Here is a 9,586-nt window from a genome sequence, read left to right as displayed (position 1 = left end):
TTCTCTGCCTACACATAATATGTAGTTGGAATCATTGAACACTAAGTTCTCAATCCGGCACTGATCTGGATTGAACTTGGAAACCTTAAAATACTAGAAAGAAAATGCTATGAGAGAGAACACACCTATAATTCACAAAAATATAATGTATTTGGTAAGCTTCTCAATTGCTTGCTTTCATCCTCAAGTTACCCTGCTATGGCTTCCATGGTAGGCAGGATGTGACTAATACCTGGAGTTGCACTTCTTAATGGCATTATTAGGACTGCTAGTGACAGTACCAGCCCTGGAATTGGAATAATTGCATTATTAGGACTGATAGCGACAGTACCAGCCCTGGATTTGCAACTGGAATGATAATTCTACTAATTGGGTCTTGGAGCTAACACTTCTCTTGGATAAAGGTAGGAAGTCTCACTTTACTGAATTGGTTTAGGTCCCCTCCACCCCGACAAGGATTTCAGCCACCTGTGTGTGTGAACAACAGGCTTCGTAATTTGAAAACTTGGAATAGAGTTTGGATTTTCTTATTCTCCTAAAAAATATAAAATCAGGTGTCAATACCTGGGAAAAGGGAAATGTAATGGATTCTTGAAAAATCTTTTATTCCCAGTTTCTTAGCTTTCTCCCAAATGACTAAGATTTCTTTAGTTTGATATTCTCTCTCTCAAATTGATGCATCAAAAGAAAATTAGTGTAAATCATTAGAAAAAAATTAAAGTTGGCTTAACTTTTTTCTCCCTTTGTCTTCTTTTTAAATTTGTAAGTACTCTGAAGCTTGGGAACTTCTCCTTTAGGGATGTTGTAGATGAAAATACAAGTTTCCTAAGCTTTTTACTTTCTAATTAACTAGGAAGATTTTGGATTTCTTAGTCTTTCCAAAGACCGCACAATATTTCTATCGGACAAGAGGCTTTTTAATCTGTCCATGAACATGCCTGAGGGATGGCAGTTTGTAATGTCCCCAGAATTGTGAGAAAATTTTCAAATGCATATTTATTAATTTGGGAACAGAGTCACTTTTTATCCCAAATTATCAAAGAAGATTCTTTTACCTAGAAAAGCTGAACAACTACACACTCTAATAACAAACAAGTCAGTCTCCAGAAATTAAGCACATCTTTTTGGGGTTTAAAAAAGCTGGAGGCCAGGCGCGGTGGCGCACGCCTGTAATCCCAGCACTTTGGGAGGCCGAGGCAGGCGGATCACCTGAGGTCAAGAGTTCTAGACCAGCTTGGCCAAAATGGTGAAACCCCATCTCTACAAAAGTACCAAAAAAAAAAAAAAAAAAAAAAAAAAAAATTAGCTGGGCATGATGGCGGGTGCCTGTAATCCCAGCTACTCAACAGGCTAAGGCAGGAGAATCGCTTGAACCTGGGAGGCGGAGGTTGCGGTGAGCCGAGATCGCGCCATTGCACTCCAGCCTGGGCAACAAGAGCGAAACTCCATCTCAAAAAATAAATAAATAAACAAATAAATAAAAAGCTGGAAAGCTTGTTAAGCTTTTCAGGAATAAGATAAAATGCCATATGATTTCCAAGGAAGATTATTTCTATAATGTAGATCTTAATCTGTTTCCCCCATTGAGATTATTAGCAATTGCTACGGACACACACACACATTTTAAAATCTTATCTTTAGGGATTACAATTAAGGCCATTAAAATGTTAAAGGACGATTAGATTACAAACCTTCCCCTTGAGTAGCACTTTCTGCTATTGTTGATTTGTCCTGTAAAGCACAAACTTTTCTTGACAGAAGTTGCTAACATTTAAATTAAGGATAGTTTTGTCCTTTTCTATAATCTGGGTCCAGAAAAATACAACTGATAAACATGTTATTTAGGCTATGTAAGATAACTTTCTGCCCTTAGATCTGAAACACACATGAATCTGGAGATAATTCTTAAGATTTAAATTGTTCAATAATATGAAACTTTGCTCCTACATAATTATTCAGCGATATAATGTAAAGTTCAAAAATACAGGACTTTCTTTTTCAGTAAGTGATCCAGATGGCTATATTTGATGATTTTGTTGTCAATCAGATCACAATTATTGACCTTAAATACTTTTGAATACCTACCTACCATTTAGGGTACAGCTTTAGTCATATAATATTTTAAAGCTAATTTCCTCATCTATGGAAAGGACTATTGAGAGATGATTATAAAGAGTTTTCCATGACTTTTGGATTTTTGTTCCTTTCATTTCCACTTTGAAAATCCTTAAAAAATAACTCAAGCCAGGCGCGGTGGCTCATGCCTGTAATCCCAGCACTTTGGGAGGCCAAGGTGGGCAGATCACCTGAGGTCGGGAGTTCAAGACCAGCCTGACCAACATGGAGAAACCCTGTCTCTATTAAAAAATACAAAATTAGCCAGGTGTAGTGGCACATGCCTGTAATCCCAGCTACTCGGGAGGCTGAGGCAGGAGAATTGCTTGCACCCAGGAGGCAGAGGTTGCAGTGAGCCGAGATGGAGCCATTGCACTCCAGCCTGGGCAAAAATAGTGAAACTCCATCTCAAAAAACAAACAAACAAAAAACTCAAATAATATTCAGGGTCTAATTCGAAAGGATCAAAGATTGACAAATTACTACTCTGATATAGTGAAATCTTCAAAAACTACAACGATAAATAAAATGATCTTCCTCTATTTATATCAATGAATCAATGAGTGTTTTAATCTCTTCCAATCTGTTCATTCCAATTTCTTGAGTGTCTGATAAATGCTTAGATCTCCGTCTCTTCACATTTTAAAATCTACTGACCATCATTAATACAGCCATACCATCTTCAAAATTTTCTCCACATTAATTCTAGAGCCATGGGAGTTCAGCCTTGGAATTAACACTAAAAGGCAAGTAGTCCAATTTCTATGAGATGCTGGAAATCCCTTTGCCTCACGCAAACTGGAAATAGAAAACTAAATTTCAGATTAATTCTTTCCCATCTTTACACAGTCAGACTCCATCATTTGCAGAGCTGAAATATGTCGTGTTTTAATCCCCAGTGTTATACAGACAGTCTTGGGATCATAGGGCATATGCTAAATCTCACATGTGTATCCAAGACATATAAGTTTCCCAGTGTCTCTTGCGTCCTCTGAATCTTCTGTGTCATACTAAGCATTACTAGTTCCTATAACCATGCATCGTGAAACAGAGTTGCTATCAATATTCCTGTTCTTATTGCTAGATATCTTCTCAATGTGCAAAAGTTTGTCTATATTCTCAAAGTAAAACAATCAGATTTGTACACTACTGCATTTGGTATGCTTAATACAAACCAGTATTTTCTAATGTGGTTTGTAGATATTTGGGGGACCCTGAAGCCCTTTCAGGGCATCGAAATGATTTTAATATTAATTCTAAGGCACTTTAATCTTTCACTTTGTTGACATTTATATTGATGATGCAGAGACAATGATGGGCAAAACTGATAGTGCCTTAGCTGGAAAATAGTCAGTGGTAGCAAACTGTACTAGCAGTCATTCTCACATGCTTTACCCCCAAGCCGTCACTAGGAAATAAATGGCAAGTTTCATTTAAGAAGATCCTTGATAAAGCAGTAAATAGTTGTTTTTTGTTTTTTCTTTTTGAGATGGATTTCCGTTCTTGTTGCCCAGGCTGGAGTGCAATGGCGCGATCTTGGCTCATCACAACCTCCGCCTCCCAGGTTCAAGTGATGCTCCTGCCTCAGCCTCCTGAGTAGCTGGGATTACAGGCATGCACCACCATGCCCAGCTAATTTTGTATTTTTAGTAGATACGGGGTTTCTCCATGTTGGGCAGGCTGGTCTCGAACTCCCAATCTCAGGTGATCCACCCACCTCAGCCTCCCCAAATGCTGGGAATACAGGTGTGAGCCACCACGTACAGCCAATAGTTTTAATTTTATTAAATTTTAATCCTTGAGTATTTGGCTTTTTAACATTCTGTGTGAAGAAACAGAAAGGACACAGTAAAGAAGACATCTTTAGTCTGCTGCACACCAAGCTACCCTGGTTATCTGGAGGAAAAGCTTTCATGTGATTGAGTTGCAAGCCTTAACTAACTGGCCACTTTTATCATGGAACATAATTTTTACTTGAAAGAATAATTAATAGACAAACTACTATTATTCAAATGTGGGCATTTGGAAGCCTTTTTTTTTAATTGAATGAAGTGAACCTGTCACTACAATGCAAGCAACTGACAGTATTTATTGCTAATGATAATATGTGAGCTTTCAAGAGAAAACTAGAATTTTGGGGAACTTGTATTTGCCACAATGGGCATGACAGATTCTTAATATTTGAAGATGCTGGATGAGATTGTGGTAATATTAATGATTGTGATCTTTTGGGTTATCAAAAATGAAATGTGTCAACATTTAGAAAATCTGCATAACTCATTGGACCTGGCCAGGCTCGGTGGCTCACGCTTGTAATTCCAGCACTTTTGGAGTCCAAGGCGGGCGGATCATGAGGTCAGGAGATCGAGACCATCTTGGCTAACAATGTGAAACCCCGTTTCTACTAAAAATACAAAAAAAATTAGCCGGGTGTGGTGGCGGGTGCCTGTAGTCCCAGCTACTCGGGAGGCTGAGGTGGGAGAATGGTGTGAACCCAGGAGGCGGAGCTTGCAGTGAGCCGAGATCACACCAATACACTCCAGCTCTGGGCGATAGAGTGAGACTCCATCTCAAAAAAAAAAAAATAATAATAATAATAAAATAAAAATTAAAAAAATAAAAATAACTCATTGGACCTGTATTTTTTAGATAATCAATACACAATATTACAAATTCATAAATGGTTATAAAAGATGCATTTAAAGTATAAAACAGAACAACAGATTTGAATGTGTTATCAGAGTACATAAACAGATTTTAATGTATTATCAGAGTACACAAAATTCACTCATACTGAGGAGACACTGACAGGCCTTGCTGGGCTTCCTCACTCAGTCAGCTAGCATTAGATTATGCCCTTTTTGTCCTATCCTATCTCTACACGGCTGCCCATTCTTTGTTAAACTTAAGCATAAAAACAGACAATTTCTTCTGTATCTTTGGGTCTTCATTCTAAAGGCCGCTGTGTATACACATTAAATAAATGTATATGCCTTGTATCCTATTAATCTACTTCATGTCAGTGATTTTCAGCAAATCTTCAGAGGGCCAAGCCCTGGGCCAATTCACAACATTGCAACTTATCAAGTTTTGATGTAGTATAAAGGAAGAATATCTAAAAAAGCCTATGTAAATACTCTTCCATTTCCCAATTATATATGTGTATGACACCAGATTTTTTTTCATATACTTCAATCAAAACAATTGAATGCAAAAGCAAATAGGAGAATCCAGCTGTCTTCTATTAGCTAGACAGCAAAGAGATTTGCAAAAATGGAAAACTGCCACTTTTCTCACTTTAGGTTTTGAAAAATAGCTATTTTCGCAAAATGTTATTAAGTTGGTATGTAACTGCATTTATTATTACTTCAAATGACTTAAGTATTTTAACTTTTTAAGTCAGCTTTAATGTCTAATGTGGTGAATATTGATACATATAACATATAAACTTTTTTGAGGTTCTCAATAATTAATAAGAGTATAAAGAGTTTCTTTACCAAAAGTTCTAGAACCACATATACAGAGGATTATGAAGGTAGTAAATCCTTGTTCTGGATACTTTGTCTCTCAGACATATAAACATATGTTTTGTGCTGTGGGATGGAGGTCAGCAACAACATATTGCTAAGTCACATCTACTCAAGTAAAAACTACCATGTTTTCTCTGTTGCCTTGTACAGGTGAAAACATAACAGGTATGGGTTCCATAAGGTACATTTTAGGATATCAAAACCTGAAAGGGATGGGTGAAAGATGTCATCTTCTGATCCAAACAGCTCCTGTAAGATAGAAAGCTAAGGGTGAATTATCTAATGTTATTCAATTGGTTGTTGCCATAGCTTATTTGTGAAACTGGATCTTAATGTCTCTTAATTTGGTGCTTGTGAATCAGTACTCCATGACCGATAGTTGTAATTTTGGCCTGAGACTCAGAAAAGAAGTTGCATTAAATGTGAATGTCTGGGATATATTCATGGGCACTGACTAAGTCAATCTAAAAGAGTGAAGGGGCCAGGCAAAGTGGCTCACACCTATAAACCCAGCACTTTGGAAGGCAGAAGAAGAATTGCTTGAGCCCAGGAGTCTGAGACCAGTCTGGGCAACATAGTGAGACCCCATCTCTATAAAAAATAAAAATAAAAGAGTGAGGGGACAGTAGAAAGCTGAAGTAGGTCAAATAAGAGAACCTAGAATGAAACCATGGTTAATGCTCACCAAGAATAATTTAAGGAATAGAAGGCAAGGAAAGGAGTGTAGTACTAATGTTTTTCTGAATACCCACAATGTTGCAGGCACTGAGCTAAGCTCTTAATACAATTTAACACATTATATCATCAAAACCACTTTGTAGCTATTTTCTCCATTTATCAACCAGGAAATGAAGATCCAGAGAGGTAAAATATGCTCCTGGGATCTCACAAACAGCAAACATCAAAGATAGGATTTGAATGTGAAGTCTCTCTCAAACTTGAAAGTTTGCTTTCAAATAACTTTCATCTCTGGCTTCACATTGTATTAGTCTCTTACCTCTTTCTTTGGGGTAGAGATTGGAGGATGACAGAAATGTGTAGCTGTATAATCAGTTTTTACATCCATTTGCAGTCAGAGAACATTTTACTTTTGTCTTATGGGTCTTGAATTACAAGAGGCGAGAAACAACAAATGTGTTTTTCTATAATAAAGAAAACCAGTTTTAGTAAATGTGCTTCTTGCTTGAACTATTAGCACAGCACAGTTAAATGCTAGTAAGCAATAATAGGTATTCCCGCATTACGTGTCATATTCATGAAAGTTTAGAGCTGGAAGGTTAAGTGTCCCCCTGGGGCCTCACAGCTAGACACTTGGCACCCCACAATTTCCACTCTACCTCTAAATCAGTTTAATCCACGTTATATGTCAGAGTACAGAAGTTAGGTGATATGTTTAAAATTATAGTTTAGCATTTGAAAACTACCAAAAAACGGAATCAGGAAGCTCGAGTCTGATTAAGTGGGATGAAATTGTGATCTGAAATTTAAGCCAGGCTCTCCAAGAGTTGAACCACCTAAGGCGGAGTTCAAACAAAGGCTGAAGCGTGAAGGTTTGCTGGGGGAAATCAGTGGGGTCCCCTGAGCAGCGTGAAGTCATCAGGCCAAGGTAATGCTTCCCAGAGGTGTAACCGCTGTGTGGTGGGGGTGGGAAGGGGGCGGAAACGCGCAGTACTTTGCAGGTCAGCCCCTGGGGACTGGGATGGCTGACTACCTGGTATTGCACTAAAACGCTTGACCTCTAATCACATCCCCCAACACTACACCTTGTGCGACGTGATGAAAGCATCATTTCCAGTTTATTCGACTTTTCTGTTTAGACTTACTCATTATAGCCCATATATGTGATAAGGACTAAGAACCCAGTCTTCAAGGTCCTGTCGAGTTCCAAAGAAGTCCACCCCTCAGAAGATCCTTGGAAGGGGAAGAAAGAAAAAAGAAAGAAAGAAAAATCTGTTTTACCCTATAACAATTTCAGCGCAATCTCCCAAGACCAAGTTGGTTAATTTGTAAAGTCACTCTCATTTTTTCCTAAACAGTGCCACCTACTGTCCATTTTCAGTCATCAGCAGGCTTGTTGGCAAGGACCAAGAGAAAGAAAGGAGGCGGGGTGCTGGGGGGAGGAGTAACCAAAAAACGAACTCTACCCAGCCTTGGGGCATTGTGAAAACGACGAGGAAAGGCCATCTCCGAGCAAGACATATTTGTACTCGTCAACTTTGCAGAAGGCTTGCAAAAAGCAAAAGCCAGTTAAGCCATTTCCTTCAAGATGGCTAAATATAAGTCCTCCAGAAAACAATTTTTATTATTTTATTTTTAATGCGCGCTGTTTGAGTATGTTTACGTTAGGAGACCAGATTGAGCAAAAATATACATATAATTACTTTTCTATTTTTTCCGCCCACCCACGGCAGAAACCTCTTTATGAGAAAGGCTTTGACACTTGACGTCAGCTCAGAAACTTTTGAGTTGGCGGGAAGAAAGGGTTAACAAGTGGTGGACCAGCGCGATCTTTTTAGAGTCCCAGCCGGCTGTCGAAGGCTCCAGGTACACACACACACGCGCACACTTACACACACACACACACGTGCACACACCCCTCCCAACTGTTCCTCCTTGGGTCGGTTACTTAGCTGAAGGGCACCATTTGGCTTTAAAACAAATTACTTCAGCGCAACAGGGAGTTTATCGCTTGGAGGGAACTTGTAACGCGGGAGTTCAGGGAAATCCAAGAGGCGAGGGCTCCCACCTCCGCCGCCAGAGGAAAGTAGGGAATCAGGTGGTGGCCCCCTATGTGTCTTGCATTTCTCTGCACACGTTGGCAATCAAGTTAATTGAATTCATTGGAGTTTAGAACCGGCCTGTAGCTCAGAGAAGGCTTTGAATGGCCAATTTCTCTCTCTCCCTCTCCCCCTCCCCGCCTCCCGCTCGCCCGCCCGCCCGCGCTCCCAGTTCCCTCCCCTCAGGGTTCCCCAGTCCACACCTCCCTCTCCACTTCCCTCACCCCCCCACTCCCTCCGCCGCCCTATTAAAACACCCACCAGCTCACTTGTTAAGACCCCCTTAAGTTGGAGGAGGCAGAAAGGCAACAACGGCGAGGAAGGAGAAGTCAAGACGTCTGGAAAGAATTACCCAGTCCTGGCTTCGAGCAGCCCATTGAACCAGAGACTTGAAACAGCCCCAGCCAAAGACTTTTCTCCCAATTCTGCGCTTCCTGGGTTCTGCTGAGTCTTCCACAGGCTTTTTTTTTTTTTTTTTTTTTAAGACGAAAAAGAGATTTTCTGTTATCGGGGGCAGAAAGACTGAAGCAAAAAAAAAAAAGAAAGAAAAGAAAAAAGAAAAGTTAATTTATTTTTAAAGCATATTTTTTTTTAAGAATTAGACTGAAGTGCAACGGAAACATAAAGAGAATATTAGTGAAATTATTTTTTTAAGTGGGGAAGAATCAAACATTTAAGACTCCCCTATCCTTTTTAAATGTTGTTTTTAAATTTCTTATTTTTTTTGGCCGGTCGTCTCAAATTCATCTGATCTCTTATTACCTCAATTTTGGAAACTGCCCGCCACCGACCCTCCGGGACCACACAGACAGGCTGAGGACGACTTTATGACTAAGAGCTGAACAAGGTACGTTACACTGGCGCGTTTTGGTGAAGGATGAAGGTCCTCCAACAGGCCAGGGAGAAGGAAGACATTATCCATATAATTGTTTTAAAATTGTTAAGCCAGTTTCGATAGAAAAGTTGGAAGTTTAAAAATTTCCAACAGACTGAAGATCAGGGAATATTTCAGGTCACTGTCAGGCTTAGCAACATAGCCCTCTTTTCCCATCTCTGCGGCTCTCGCCAGAAATCCGCTGCCTTTCTGGGGACACAGGTAGCCTCTCTGCCTGGGGAAGGCTGCACGTCCCCAGATGTACTTTTCCATTTTGCATCTTCCGGAGC

At 39.6% G+C, this 9,586-nt stretch overlaps 1 protein-coding gene and 1 long non-coding RNA gene across 4 annotated transcripts in view; one reads left to right on the top strand and one right to left on the bottom strand.

Annotated features, from left to right (window-relative positions):
• Nucleotides 1–5,447: 5,447 nt before the first annotated feature.
• The window catches only part of LOC104007740 (uncharacterized), a 5,374-nt gene continuing 1,235 nt past the window's right edge, over nucleotides 5,448–9,586 (bottom strand). For 2 of the 3 annotated variants that reach the window (XR_008536818.1, XR_010159667.1), the window contains exons 2-5: nucleotides 8,692–8,944; nucleotides 7,469–7,556; nucleotides 6,643–6,787; nucleotides 5,448–5,894 (exon numbers count right to left, since the gene is read on the bottom strand). This is a non-coding gene — a long non-coding RNA (uncharacterized LOC104007740). Of the gene's footprint in view, nucleotides 5,895–6,642; nucleotides 6,788–7,468; nucleotides 7,557–8,683; nucleotides 8,945–9,586 lie in introns of all 3 variants that reach the window. The other variant, XR_682019.4, reaches the window with a different exon arrangement.
• HAS2 (hyaluronan synthase 2) overlaps nucleotides 8,937–9,586 on the top strand; it is a 27,807-nt gene continuing 27,157 nt past the window's right edge. Inside the window, exon 1 of the mRNA XM_024345267.2 lies at nucleotides 8,937–9,269. The gene's annotated coding sequence lies outside the window, so the exon portion shown is untranslated. The remainder of the gene's footprint in view (nucleotides 9,270–9,586) is intronic.

Source organism: Pan troglodytes, chromosome 7 (assembly GCF_028858775.2).
Source record: "Pan troglodytes isolate AG18354 chromosome 7, NHGRI_mPanTro3-v2.0_pri, whole genome shotgun sequence".
In the NCBI taxonomy this organism is placed as follows: domain Eukaryota; kingdom Metazoa; phylum Chordata; class Mammalia; order Primates; family Hominidae; genus Pan; species Pan troglodytes.
Note: the sequence above shows the minus strand (reverse complement) of the source record. Positions and strands in the feature narration are given on the sequence as shown.